The sequence below is a fragment of the Pteronotus mesoamericanus genome, unplaced genomic scaffold (genome assembly GCF_021234165.1).
Source record: "Pteronotus mesoamericanus isolate MK-2021 breed Mesoamerican mustached bat unplaced genomic scaffold, CSHL_Meso_final contig_94, whole genome shotgun sequence".
Lineage (NCBI taxonomy): Eukaryota > Metazoa > Chordata > Mammalia > Chiroptera > Mormoopidae > Pteronotus > Pteronotus mesoamericanus.
In genome coordinates this window covers 24,447,720-24,462,596 of record NW_026555285.1, presented here as the reverse complement: position 1 = coordinate 24,462,596, position 14,877 = coordinate 24,447,720, and the positions used below count along the sequence as shown (strand labels likewise).

Below are 14,877 nucleotides of genomic sequence, written 5' to 3'. Positions count from 1 at the left end.
ACATCATGTACTGGGTAAAAAAGTAACTATTCTAAATGGGCTTTTAATCATGTAACAGTGAGGTGAGGAGGAGGAAAAGCAATCTATAGCCCTACAATTAGCTCTAAGTCATTAAGTGAGCCTATACTTCTGGACTGTTAACTTCACAAGTGTTTCTCAGTTTTTTTCTTCGCCCTTTGATGGGATAGGAAAGCTAGAGTAGGCTGGAGCTGGGTATCACTATTTTCTCATGACAAAGCTAGAGCTGACTGGCCTTGAATACTCCTTTCCCCCATGTGACTTAGACTCTGATAAGAAGCTCTGGTTAAGTTTCTCCAGAATCGCAGGCATTATTAAGAACAGAGTACTCTGGCATGTTTTCAAATGTTTCTTTTCCCCCTATCAAACATTTTTGTTTGATATTTACTATGTGACTTTGGTTGACATCTTGCAGGTAAATCCTACAAAATTGTTGGGAGACACCAATGACTGTGTTTTCTTAGAGACTTCTTTCAGAGTTGTCCACACTGAGTCTCCAGCAAGTACAGTTCAGGTGTTCCTAACTCCGTAGTGGATCTTGAGCAGATTCTATTCATGACTCAAGAAAGCCATGACTATCTATACTGGCTTGACCATCTTTTCAATGGTTTGTCTATGCCTCATCTTTTTTATGGATCCTAAAAAAAGTTGTTAATTTTTTAGTTTGTTCAGCTTTTTACTCTTTAGAAAGAAGTGGCAACTTCCAAGCTCCTTACTCTTTGAATTGGAATCCAAAAATCTTTCCTTGTATTTTCTTTACTCTTGTTAGACCCTCCACTGCAATACTGAGCTGGTTAGAGTGGACATTTTTGCTTAGGTCCCAGTTAGGGGAAAAAAGCACTAAGTCTTTACTATGATATGTAATATTACCTTTAGATATCCTTTATCTGGAAGATGTGGTATGTAGTGATTATAATAAATGTATGCTAAATTGTAGCAAAAATTGTGACATATATTACAAATATCATAGGCTTTTCTTATTTTTTAGTTTGCTAATATGGAAAATTACACATATTTTCCTGTATTAAATCAACTTTACATTCCTGTGGTAAACCCCAAGAAGACATGTTATATTAGTAAAACTGAAAAAAATAATGAGTAAAGTATCAACAGAATAAAAACCATAAATTTAAAGGAAAAACAACAAAAATTCACAAAAATAAACAAACATGCAGATAACACAAGTAACTGAAATTAAACATCTATTTAAGACATACATGAATAATAAAGCAAAATGTAATTTGATGTTTGATAAAAGAGAATCACTTAAAATGGAATTATTCATAAAGATCAAAATATACATATGAAGATACATAGAGGTAAATGCAAATTAAAAAATCTGCATCATGATTTTAGTATCATACAAGGTAGATTTTGGACTAAAAATCATTACATGAGACAAAAAAATTCCTCATAATGCAAAGGCTACGATTGCTAGTAAATTTACAAGAGTTTTTAGTGGCTCTGCATCAAGGACATAGCTACATTTATTTTTAAAGTAGATACTTCAGGAAACAAAAGAGAGATACATAGTCATCCATGTATAACAGAAGACATTCACAGAGTTATCTCAGACCTAGAAAGACATGTATATTTTCAGGTGTTGAGGAAAATATTTGGAATACATTTAAAATGTTAGCATCTTTTGGAAGTCACCTGATGCACTCATCTGCAGTGCCCTCATTCTAGAATGGATGTGAAAGACAATAAGGAAAAAATCCTCCCAAAGAACAGACCTGACATGTATATCTGGTACTCATTTTGCCTAATGAAAAGATAGTCAATTATGTGAATCTATACTGCATGATCTCAAGTGGCTACTAATTTAACTAAATCATGGAAGTCTTGGAAAAAAGATGAGAGAAATTTATTAGTGCAGAACTTAGAAAATATATGTAATTGAATCTGTCAGAAAAGGTACAGCATTAAAGATATTTGTGTTCTAATTACTCAATACTGATGAATTCTTAAATCATCTAGTGGGAAAAATGACTTATTCTGTGAAAGTCAGCCTCTTTCTCTGTCACTCTAGAACATGTTCAATAAACTCATGGACAGTGCAACTATGACGGCAGTGATAGAGGTATTTATATGGATTCAACTGCATGAATTTTTCCTCTCCAAGGCTGAACTGACCCTTATTATCCAAAAGCAGATATAAATTGAGGGTCCAAAATAAAATATACTTAGATTAGACATTGATGGGTACCCTTTACTAAAATGCTTTGAGAACCATGGCATCTGTTGACATAGGAAAAGCTTTATTTATATGGGGACCATAAGATGGAAGCTTGTATTACCAGACTAAAAGGATTCATTTGCCTGCAAGCATCAAAGTTCAAAGAGACACAAATAAGAGATTGTAGCAAAGAAAATAAAGGTTTATCTAAGGAAATGATGCCAAGCCCAAAGGAAAAGCTGAGCTAGTGTCAAAACTTGGCTCCCTGATGGTCATCACGGGGACATTACAGATGGGAAAAATTATTAATCTTGATGATTAAGAGTGTTGGGATGCGGGCTCTACCAATCGGTTAGGGCCAAGGTAGGGAGTAGCTGATGTCTTCCGGTCCTGGTATAAGTTGTGGTGTAGTTCTGTCTGGTGTTTTGAGGGCGCGAATAGTAGGGTGGATCTGCTTTCAGGAGTGTGGGGCTAAAACACAACGGAGGTCAAGATGTTATCTTACATTTGACAGGGAACTCTGTTCTCTTGATGCTCTCTTGACCTGGGGCTTTTTCTTAAGAGAGTTTAAGACCAATCAGAACTTAACATCTTAATAGCCTTGAAGGTGGAGGGGAAAGAAAAAAAGGAGGCAAGTAAGTGAAGGTGCCATTAGAATGGACAATGCCAGTTTCAATCAAGAAGACAAAAAGGAGGAAGTGTCACGTGAAAGAAATGGAGTTTCTGTGAGGTCACACGTGGAATAGATTCTCCCTTACAGCAATCAGATGTTACAGCAACCAACCTTTTTGAACCTTGATCTTGGGTTCTGGTCCAGAGACTGATATTAAAACCACCCAGTTTTTGGTACTTTGTTATAGGAGCCACAGCAAACTAACATCATAGGCAAATGAATAATATATAATTTTTCTTTTAAGTTTGTGAGTAAAAGGGTGTTTATGAATGCTGTGTAGTAGGTTATTGTCTGTTGGTAATGAACACAATTCTTGCCTTTAAGGTAATGCTCATACTAGAGGGACTGAAAAACTATCTTGCCAGAAAAATTTTCATTTACATTTTGCCATTAAGATACTCTTGTGGGAAGAGTTAGAAAGTGAAATGTAAGCCAGGTTTGCCCTTGCAGCAGTCGTGACTAAGCACACTGGCTCTGGCAGACAGTAGATGTGAAGTTGTCTGGTAGCTTCTGGGTATCCTCTTCAAATGCCCCAGCCAGATGCTGCAGGAGGCTCATCTTCTCTGAGGTGACTCCTCGTAGTGTCTGCGTTTCCTCATTTTTTAAACAAGATTTATGGATTATTTGGCCTTCCCACCTCAACATTTCTGACATTATTTTAAGACTAATTTCCTACGTTACTTCTTTCACAGTTTTAAATATCTAAAGCAGTGTGTTTTCCTAAACCAAACACCCATTCTCTCAAACTTTATTTTTAAGAAATTATAATTTAGAAACAGGAATCCTCATACAATCCAAAAATAATTTTTAAAAGTTTATACAGTATTATTATGAAAGCAAAACCGCATGACCTTTAGGACAAAAGCCTAATTTATTCTCCAAGGAGAAATGCTAACTGAGGTTCTGCTTATTCTAGCTTCACATTTGTACTATAAAATTTTATGAAATGATACATATAATAAGGCATTAATGTAGCATCCTGCCAACTATGGGTTACTAGTTCAAAGAGCCCATGGTTAAGCTCACTGGCAGTGTCGATGCTTCCAAAGTGATACTGACTTCTAAACGAGAAAAGTTAAAAGAGGTATCCTAGATGGCTGGGAAATATTTTATGTTACATTATTTCATGTGAAACAAACTGAGACGGCTGTCAAACTGATTTTATCTCCTAGAAAATTATGCTATATTTTCTATCACCATACAGACATTTATTAGAGAAGCAAAATGAATCTAGTGAATAGTTGTCATAAGATAATAACTACTCTTGGGAATTACAGATACTTGGTTAAGTTTAGTGTCTCTTACTGCCTTAGGGATGCCGTTGTATTATGACAAACATAGCCCTTATCATTTCTATTTTAAATGTATTATTAGTATAGTATTCTGATGTTATTAAATTTTAAGCTTTAAACTTCCACATTGGAGAATCCTAGCTCTTCAAACAGTTTAGAATGGTTTCCAAAACCTTTAGCCTTGTTATCACTGCTATGAGTTTCATAGCCTGAGCAGCTGCAGCTTTCTCTCTCTGTCCCGGCTGCTCTGTTTTCCAAGAACTGCATGAAGATAAGGTCCAAATTTGTTTGGGGAATTGTATTCAGGTTGAATCATTAAACAGTACATATATTCAGGATTCGAAATAGCCGCTATTAAAAACTAATTTTCCAAATAATTCCAAATTGATAATGCTAGGACATAGTTGAGTAAAACTGGGAACTGCATTGTTCAGACATACATTAAGTCCACATTCTCTCACCAGCAAGTGCTTAATTGTTTTTTTAGGACTTTGTTTTATGTGGGACATTTATGATTTTGAAAATTTATAATTAGGTCTGATTTGTTTAATCCCTGCCAGAAGGTCCCATACCATAATAACTCTTAGTGATATCGTAACAATAAACTAACTGGGCAGAATACTCCTTCAGCACAGTACATCCTCCCTCCCTCAGTGAAAGCAGCTATGAAGCCTAAACAGGGCCCATGGGGAAGCACACACGGGAACTCGGAGAAGTAAACAGTAGCAGGGAGATTGATAAAATCAAAATTTGAAATATTATTGAAGAGCATTGAGTTTTCTAATTTTTTTCTCTGTTATTTCTCAGTCTGATTCTCAAGGCAACCCAAAAGCTAGTACTGGATATCAGCACGGTCAGAGAGTGCCCAGAGATGCTTCCAGTTCAGGTTAAGGTATAGAAGAAGATTGTTTTGGTAAGGACAATGACAGACAGGGATTGTAGCACAGAAAACTTTGAATTAGGGAAAAATTATTTCTCAGTTATAAAAGCTGCATTACCAAAAAGTAAGGTAAAGAAATGCCTTAGACGTTTTTATCTTCTGCCAATTGTTCTCGGATGTGGGTGCAGTAAAATAAATAAATAAATACATACATACATACATAAATAGCACATTGGTGGGGAAGGGTGTATAAAGAATCCCATTTTTATAGATAAAGGACATAAAAGGGAACCTACATAGTACCAGGGAGATCAAATAGAGAGAAGGCTTAGAGAAAGTAAACTTGGGTTAACCCCAGTGGAGCATGTGTGTGAATCTAACCTGCCATAAATACCTTATTTTTAAAAAATGAAATTTATCATGGGTGACATTGATTAATAAAATTATATTGGTTTCTAGTGCACAATTTTATGATGTACCATCTCTATATTGCATGTGTGTTTAACACCCAAAGTCAAATTTTCTTTTGTTACCACATATTTGAGCCCATATATCCTTTACTACATCCCTCCCCTCAACCCCATGCTCTTTGGTAGCCACCGTACTGTGTTTGTGTCAATGAGGGTTTTTTTGTTTGTTTGTTTTGTTTTTCTTGTTTGTTCATTTGTCATTTTCAGTTTTATATCAAACATATGAGTGAAATCATAGGGTCCTTGACTTTCTGTCTGACTTTTTTCACTTAGCATGGTAGTATCAGGGTTCATTCATGTTGGAGCAAATGGCAGTATGTTATAGTTTCTTACAGCGAAGTAGTATTCAGTTATATATGTGTGTGCCACATCTTGTTTATCCAGCCATCTATCCAAGGACACTTCAGTTGTTTCCACGTCCTGGCCATGATACATAATGCTGCAATGAATATAAGGATACATATTTTTACAAAAAAAATACTTAAAAATTTTTTCAGATAGATACCCAGATACTAAACAAAGAAAGACCATTTCTCAGTTCCTAAAAGTGGCTACTGTCTGTTGTACATGTGGAGCAAGTCTTAATAGCAATGAAAGTACTTTGAAAGCTGAACTAACATTAAAATTAAAATGCACAGAGGCCTGGGCAGAATGTACCAGCCAAATTCAACCATGTCAATTTGCCTGCTAAAACCAAAAAAGATATGAATATTTTCTACAGAAATTAAATAAGACTCATGGCCTCATACAACAAAATTTAAAAATGTATGGTGGGTTGTAGGGGGAGGGGGTGGGTGGAGGTGGAAGAGGGTGTAGAGGGGATAAATAGTAATGGACAAAACACAGTAAATTTCTTTTAAAATAGCATACATCCTATCATACTAGAAATGACTAATAGGTTAACAATCGAAAAATACCATTTAAACTACATTAAAGTTTAAAAATTCTAAAGCTAAAAATAATTACATACAAAGCAATGAAAAAAACATAAAATAAATAAAAAAGAAAAGATAAATTAACAAAGAGACATTCTGAGTTTGTTGGATCACAGATTCAGCATAGAAAAAAATGTCAATTTTCTTAAATTGATTTACAGATTTAACACAAGTCATACATATCCCAGGAGAATTATTTTTGCAGGTATAGGCAAGCTGATTCTAAAATTTGAACATAAATGAAGAGATATTGTAAAAAGCAAAACAGTTTTAAAGTACAAGAATATAACTGGAAGAGAAACACTGCTTGAATTGATAACTATATATGCTACAGTCATCAAGACAGTGGAGTATTTGGTGAAGTGAGAAACACACTGATGAACTGAATTACAGATCACCCTGTTTGTGTCACGCCAAAATGACCAATAGCTTAATATGACTATTAAGACAACATACTCTGAGTATGATCATCTTTTCAAAAATGGTATTAGAAATATGTATAAATTTGAACCTTAATAGAATTCTTATACTTTTTACAACAATCAACTAATGGACATGAATGTAAAGCATAAAATTATAAAGATTTTAGAAGAACGCATAGGAGAAATTTTCATTATCTAAAGTCACAGGCAGAGTTTATAAACATAACACCAATATTGCATACTATAAAAAGTATCGATTAATGAAATAGTAAATAGTTATTTTCTTCTGAAAGTCTCTACTCACAGAATAAAAGGAAAAGTTATACAATATATAGGAGGGAAGAAATCATTTGTGTTTACACATTTGACAAAGAAGTTGCACCAGAATTAATAAAGAATACTCAAAAATCAATAGTAAAATGTAAACAACTCAATGGAAAAAGAGGGAATAGATGGGACTTGAACAGAACATTAACCAAAGAAGATATGTATGTGTGTGGAAGACAAATAAAAGCAAAGAGTAAATGAGAATATGTGGATGGCAAATAAATATACTTCCTCTTTAAGAGAATAAATTCATGATTAGATTTTACTACACAGTTATTAGAATGGCTTAAAAAGTAAGAATTATGACAACATCAAATTTTAGTGAGGATTCAGAACAAATGGAGCTCACTGGAAAGCAATTATACTGTCGCTCTGGAAAATACTTTGGCAGTTTTGGCTTTTCTTAAATAAAATTTCCTATACACATGCCATATAATTTAATAATCATATGTGTCAAAATTTACTCTAGAAAAGTGAAGTTAGAGTCACATAAAAATGTGTCTGCAAATGTTCATAGAAATTCCATTTAGAAAGTTAAAGAAAAATGGAAAAAAACAAATATCCTTCAAATGGTGAATGGATGAACAAACTGCAGTGCTTGTATACAATGGAATAATAATTAAAGTATTAAAGACAGATATTTATGTTTAGGTGCACCAAGTTGCTTCGCTTGCCAATGTAGGTTCTATTTGTGTGCACAACACCTTGAAAGTATCTAAAAGGCTAAGTAAAAGAAGCTAGTCTCAAAACATTTCTTATTGCATGATTCCAAATATATGACTCTCCAAAAAAAATAATAATGACATATAACAGATCAGCACTTGACAAATATTAAGAGGGAGGCACGTGTGTGACTACAAAGAGACAACAAGAGGGAGCTTTTGTGGGGTGATAGCCCTGTTTTCTATCTTTATAATGATGGTGTTTACATGAATATACATACATATAAAAATTCATAAAACAAAACTGTACCACAAAACAAAATCAAATTTACCTATGCTGATTCAAAAAGTAAAATAACACTGTTGATTATAATGTGAATTGATGGTACAATTTTATTATATAAGTAATTTCAAGGCTGCAAATATCCAAATTCATACTTCAGCTATGAGTTCTCTTCTGAGGTCCATACCTCAAGAGCCAATAAACTATCTGACATCTTGGGAAGCCATGAGACAGTACGGTGTTCCACATTTATTCAACTAAAACAAATGAACACCCAGTGCCTAATTTATACTCTTCAATTAGGAACTTGCTCTATTTTTCTTCAATTCAGAAAAGAGCAGTACCAACTATCCAATTTTATATTGCAGGAACAGTAAGTCCATCTTGTAATCTCTCTCATTTCACACTCACTCAAACACCAGATATTCTTTGTTTTATCTTCAGTGCACGCACAAGTGCACGCACAAAATTAATTATCTTCCACTACCAGTACTTATTTTATTTTTATTGAATTTATTAGTGACATTGGTTAATAAAATATTAACTTTTTTTAACAGATATATTATTGGCAAATATGTTCTTTCATTTGGTGGGTTGTCTTTTCATTTTGTTGATTTTTTCCTTTGCTGTGCAAAATCTTTTTTAGTTTAATGTAGTCCTATTTGTTTATTTTTCTTTTGTTTCCTTGCCTGAGGAGATGTATCAGAAAAATTATTCTACAAGAAACATCTGAGACTTAACTGCTTATGTATTCTGTTAGATTTTTTTTATGGCTTTGAGTCTTACGTTTAAGTCTTTAATCATTTTGAGTTTATTTTTGTGTATGGTGTAAGAAGGTGGTCTAGTTTAATTTTTTTTATGTTATCTTCCAATTTTCCCAACAATATTTATTGAATAGACTATCTCTATCTTATTGCATGTTCTTGCTCCCTTTGTCAAATATTAATTGACCATAAAGGTGTGGGTTTATTTCTGGGCTCTCTGTTTTGTTCCATTGATCTATATGCCTGTCCATTGATTACAATGGCTTTGTAGTATAGTTGGATATCTGGTATTACGATCCCTACAACTTTGTCTTCTTTCTCAAGTCATTTTGGTTCCATATAAATTTTTGAAATATTTGTTCTTTATGTGTGAAATATGCCATTAGTATTTTCATAGGAATTTTGTTGACTCTATAGATCACTTTGGGTACTAGGAACATTTTAATTATGTTAATTTTTCCAATCCATGAACACTGTATATGCTTCAACTCGTTCATATCTTTCTCTATTCCTTTCCTCAATGTCCTATAGTTTTCTGAGTTCATGTCTTTTACCTGCTTAGTTAAGTTTAATCTTATCTACCTTATTTTTGTTGTTGTTGTTGTTGTTGTTGTAATGGTAAATGGGATTGTTTTTTAGTTTCTGTTTCTGAGACTTCATTTTGGTGTAAAATCCCACTGATTTCTGGATATTAATTTTGTGTCCTGCTACTTTGCCAAATTCATTTATTAAATCTGGTAGTTTTTAAAAAATATTTTATTTATTTATTTTTGTTTTTTATTATTATTATTTTTTTATAGAGAATCTTAAGTTTATTTTAGTGTGTTAAGAAGAGAATAAGCAGAATTGGAAAGCAAAGTAAAATTCCCAAATTAATAAAGGAAGAGAGTAAGGAAATAAAATAGAAACTTGAGCAATTCAATGAATAAAAGGAAAAAGTTAAAAAAGGAAACAAAATTAAAGTATACATGCAATAGTAAGGATGACTACTAATAATCATGCCTTCTGACTTAATCTTACTGAGTTAAGAGCACTAACAATAATTTGCATACAACAAAGTCTCCTTAAAAACTTAGTAAATGAATTATTTTACATACACATTTAAAACATATTATGTATTTATGACTAAGAAATAACCTTGAACTTTTTAAACAGCAGAAACATACAAAACAGCTACAACTGGAAATAATACTTGAAAAGTGCCCTGTGTTTTCATCCCAGAAGACACACCATTTAAAACTTAGGTTAACAAAACTTTAAAAAATGGTTTGTGTATTAAGCCCTGGCTGATGTGGCTCAGTGGACTGAGCGTCGGCCTGTGAACCAAAGAAAGGGTCGATGGTTCAACTCCCAGCCAGGGCACACGCCTGGGCGGTGGCTCAGGTTGGGCGTGAGAGAGGCAACCAAACATTGATGCCTCCCCTTCCCGCTCTCCCTTCCTTTCTCTCCAAAAATAAAGTAAAATCTTTAAAAAAAAAAAATGTTTCGTATATTAACAACATACAGTGGGAGTGGAGAGAGTAACAGTTTTTCTTTTGGTTCCAGATAGTCAACAGGTTGAAGTTATTAAACTTAGAAGGCAGCAGCCCCCTAAAGGAGCCAGAATTCTGAGGCAAGAATCCAGCGTAGGAGCACAGGCTCGTTTCTCCACTCCCTCCGCAATGTTCACTTGAAGTTTCTACCGTGACGGAGGTGCTGAGGTCACTTCTGTTTCAGAAGGACAATTGTTTGATGGTGTGACTTTTTCATTTAATTCACTGCAGTGAACGATAATTCAATGCTTTTCCATTTTAAAATGTAAATGTCTACATCCCGTGGCAGGCATGTTGAGAGGCTGAAGGTAACACCTGCTCCCACCGGTCTGTGGGCCCTGCAGGCAGGAAGCGTGGACGGTGTCTGAGCAGCCCGGAGTTCAGCTGTCAGTGGCACCACAGAGTTAATCGTAGTCACCTTTCTACCGTTAATTATAAGCATAACTGTATGCTTTTTCTTGGCATCTTAATTTCACTGGAGGCTTTTCATTAATACTTTATTCCTATGAACACATTTGGGGCACAACATATTGTCCTCCAGGTGAGAGGGTGGAAGGCTGCAGGCAGGTAGCAAGAAGAGTATACACACTTTCCCTTGTTTTTCAGGAACCCAGGCTTGCCCAGCATAAAACTGTAGCTTAACCCAACCTTCTGTGTCTGCAGGGAGACTTCGCCCATGGACCACACACTACCTGACAACAGAGGACTCTTGTGGTGACCGCACTGTCTCCATCTTACAGCACTGGCTGCGATTCTACTCCAGAAGGCAAACACAGCTTCTGACGTGGAAGTTGTCACAACAACACTGTCCATTCCCTCAAGAAGAGCAGTAGCATCTCCAAGAGCAGGCATCCCCTCCTCAGGGGGAGCAGTCAGTTCAGGAAGACCCAAACTTTTCAGAGTAATTCCCTCTTTTTCCATCTTCAGTTTTCTTTTTGATTCTGTCAAGACCCTGGCCTCCTCTAATGAGACAAGAATATACTTTTGATGAGGGTAAGCATATTCACACAGCCTCTTATATGCTTCCACTTTCAAGCCTTTGGTACCCAGATTTAATTGCTGTCACCATGCATTCATGATGTCTCAGTGAAGCAGGTCAACTGGTGGCAATTTAAGGGGAACAGAGGAATTGGTATCTTCTTCCGAATTCTTACTCTTTTATTGTCTTGTGCATCTCTTGTGGACAGGAACCTTTGTCATCTTTCTTAGATCTTTTCCATTTGGTTTCCTTCCCTAAGCTTCTTTCTGTACTTCATTCACCAGCAGCCTGATGTTCCTCTTCAACTTTTACTGCTCGGAATTTGCTAGCCAATTTTTCCCCCCTGACTTCTTTTTGGAGTTACACTTCTTGCCTTTTGCGTTTTCCATATTTAGAATATAATGCAATGTTGATAAAAAGAAAATCTTCTTATTTCTGATCTATTTATTTATTTTTAGAGAGGGGAAGGGAGGAAGAAAGAGGTAGAGAGAAACATCAATGTGTGATTACCTCTCATGCATCCCCTACTGGGGACCTGGCCTGTAACCCAGGCATGTGCCCTGACTGGGAATTGATCCTGTGATCCTTTGATTTGCAGACCAGTGCTCAACCCACTGAGCCACACCAGCCAGGTAAATCTGGTAGTTTTTTTGTGTAGTTTTCAGGGTTTTCTATGTGCAATACCATATAATCTGTGAATATTGACAGTTTTACTTCCCCCTTCCCAATTTAAATATTTTTCCTATTTTTTTTGTATGATCAATATAGCTAAGACTTCCAGTACTATGTTGAAAAAGAGTAGGGAAAGCAGACATCCTCTCTTCACTTTAAGGAAAGTGCTTTGAGTTTTGCTCGTTGAGTATGATGTTGGCTGTAGGCTTTTCATATATGGCTTTTATTGTGTTAAGGTATAATCCTTTTATTCCCACTTTGCTAAGAGGTTTTTTTTTTTTCATGAATGGGTGCTGGATTTTATTGAGAGATTTTCTTTGTCTATTATATGATCATGTGATTTTTATTCTTTATTTTGGTTATGTGATCCATCACATTTATTGATTTGTAAATATTGTATTAGCCTTGCATCCTTGAAATAAACCCTTCTTGGTCATGGTATTTGATCATTTTAATGTATTACTGGGTTTGATTTGCTAATATTTTGTTGAGTATTTTAACATCAATTTTCACCATGGATATTGACCTATAATTTTCTTTCTTTCTAGTGTTTTTATCAGGTTTTAGAGTTAGAATAATGCTGGCCTTGTAAAATGAGCTTGGAAGTCTTCCCCCTTTTGAATTTTTTGGAATAGTTTGAGAGGAATAAATGTTAATATTTATTAAAACTCTTCTCTGAAGCCAGGCCAATTTTGTTTGTTGCAAGATTTTTTTTTAATTACTTCTTAAGTTTCACTAGTTGTAATCTGTCTTTTCAGATTCTCTAATTCTTTCTGACATTGTTTTGGATGATTCTATGTTTCTAGGAATTTATCCACTTTTTCTGTCCAATTTGTTGGCATATCGTTGTTCCCAATAAATTCTTACAATTCTTTGTTTTTTTGTGGAGTGAGTTGTTACTTCTCTTCTTTCACTTATGATTTTATTCATTTAGGTCCTCTCTCTTTTTTTCTTGATGCATCTGGTTAAAGGTTTTTTATTTTCTTGTTTTTTTTTAATTTTATTCATATTTTTAAAGAATTATCCCTTGGTTTCATGGATCCTTTGTATTTTTTAAACTATTTTGTTCGTTTCTGTTTGCTCTTTATTATTTCTTTTATTCTCACTTTTGGCTTTATGTTCTTTTTCTAGTTTATTTAAGTATAAAATTAGATTTTTTTAAAATTTATTTACTTTTTAAATACATTTGTCTCTGCTTCCCCCCCACCACTTTCCCTTGCCCCCTCCCTCCTTCCCTCCCTCAGCTCTTCCTCTTTGGTTTTGTCCATGAGTCCTTGCTATATGTTCCTTGACTTTCCCCTTCCCTTCCTTTTCCCCGCCCCCCCCTTCCCTCTTGTCTCTGTTGATTTCTTTTCCTTTCAGTGTTGCTGGTCATATTTTCCTTGCATCTTTGCATTGTTGGTTAGGTTCCGCTTATAGGTGAGATCATATGGTATTTGTCTTTCGCCCCCTGGCTTATTTCGCTTAGCATGATGCTCTCCAGTTCCATCCATGCTGTCGCGAAGTTTAGTAGTTCTTTTTTTCTTTCTGCTGCATAGTATTCCATTGTGTATATGTACCATAATTTTTTGATCCAATCAAAAAATTAGATTTTTTTGTTTGAGAGTTTCATTGTTTCTTGAGGTAGGCCTATGATGCCTTGAATTTCACTCTTACTATCACTTTCTCTGTGTCCGAGATTTTCAGTTATTGTGTTCCCATTTTCACTTTTTTCAAGTTAACTTTTATTTCTTGATCTTATTGTTAACCCATTCTTTGATTAGTAACATTTTATTTAGCTTCCATGTATTTGTGCGTGTATGTGTTTTCTTGTGACTAATTTCTAATTTCGTAGTTTTATGGTCAGAGAAGATACTTGATATGATTTCAATTTTTTTAAACTTATTGAAACTTGTTTTGTGTCCTAACATGCGATCTATCCAAAAAAATCTAACATGCATACTTGAAAAGAATGTATGTTCTGCTATTTTTGGACAAAATGCTCTGAGAACATCAATTTAATCCATCTGATCTACAGTGTCATTTAATAGTGTTTTTCCTTGTTGATTTTCTGTCTGGAAGAACTATCCATTGATGTGAATGGGGTGTAAAAGTCCCCTACTATGCCTGTATTACTGTAGACCTCTCCTTTTATGTCCACCAAGATTTGTTTTATATATTTAGGTGCTCCTATATTGGGTGCATAAATGTTTACAAGGGTTATGTTCTCTTCTTGGATTGCTCCCTTTATCATTATGTAGTGTTCTTTGTCTCTTACTACAGCCTTTTTTTTTCAGTCTATTTTGTCATATATAAGTATTGCTACACTAGCTTTTTTTTAATTTTTATTTGCATGAAATATTGTTTTCCATTTTTTTTTACTTTTAGTTGGTATGCATCTTTCATTCTAAGGTGAGTTTCTTATACAGGGTATATATATGATTTTATTTTCTTATCCATTCAACCCTATGGCTTTTGCTTGGAGATTTTAAGCCATTTAAAGTCAAAAGTTTTTGATTTTGGAAAAAAAAATATGCTTGCCATACAATGTGTTATTTCAACAACAACAAAAAAATATGAATGATTTAGGAAGGATAAAGTAATTATATAAATGTTATAAAGGCACCCTGAATAGATTGAGCTGCCTATAATACATCACTGGCAATCATTTAAATATTTGCTAATTTAGCTAATGAAATACCACATGTAAAATATTTATTTATATTTAATAAGGATCTTTTCAATGCATAGCTATGGATTTTAGTAAATAGACTTCATTATGAAAGCAACTATATTATTCAAATACATTT

General features: G+C 34.3%; 1 pseudogene; it reads right to left on the bottom strand.

Annotated features, from left to right (window-relative positions):
- Window positions 1–10,909: 10,909 nt before the first annotated feature.
- LOC129081105 (developmental pluripotency-associated protein 4-like) lies at window positions 10,910–11,805 on the bottom strand (annotated as a pseudogene).
- Window positions 11,806–14,877: the final 3,072 nt, after the last annotated feature.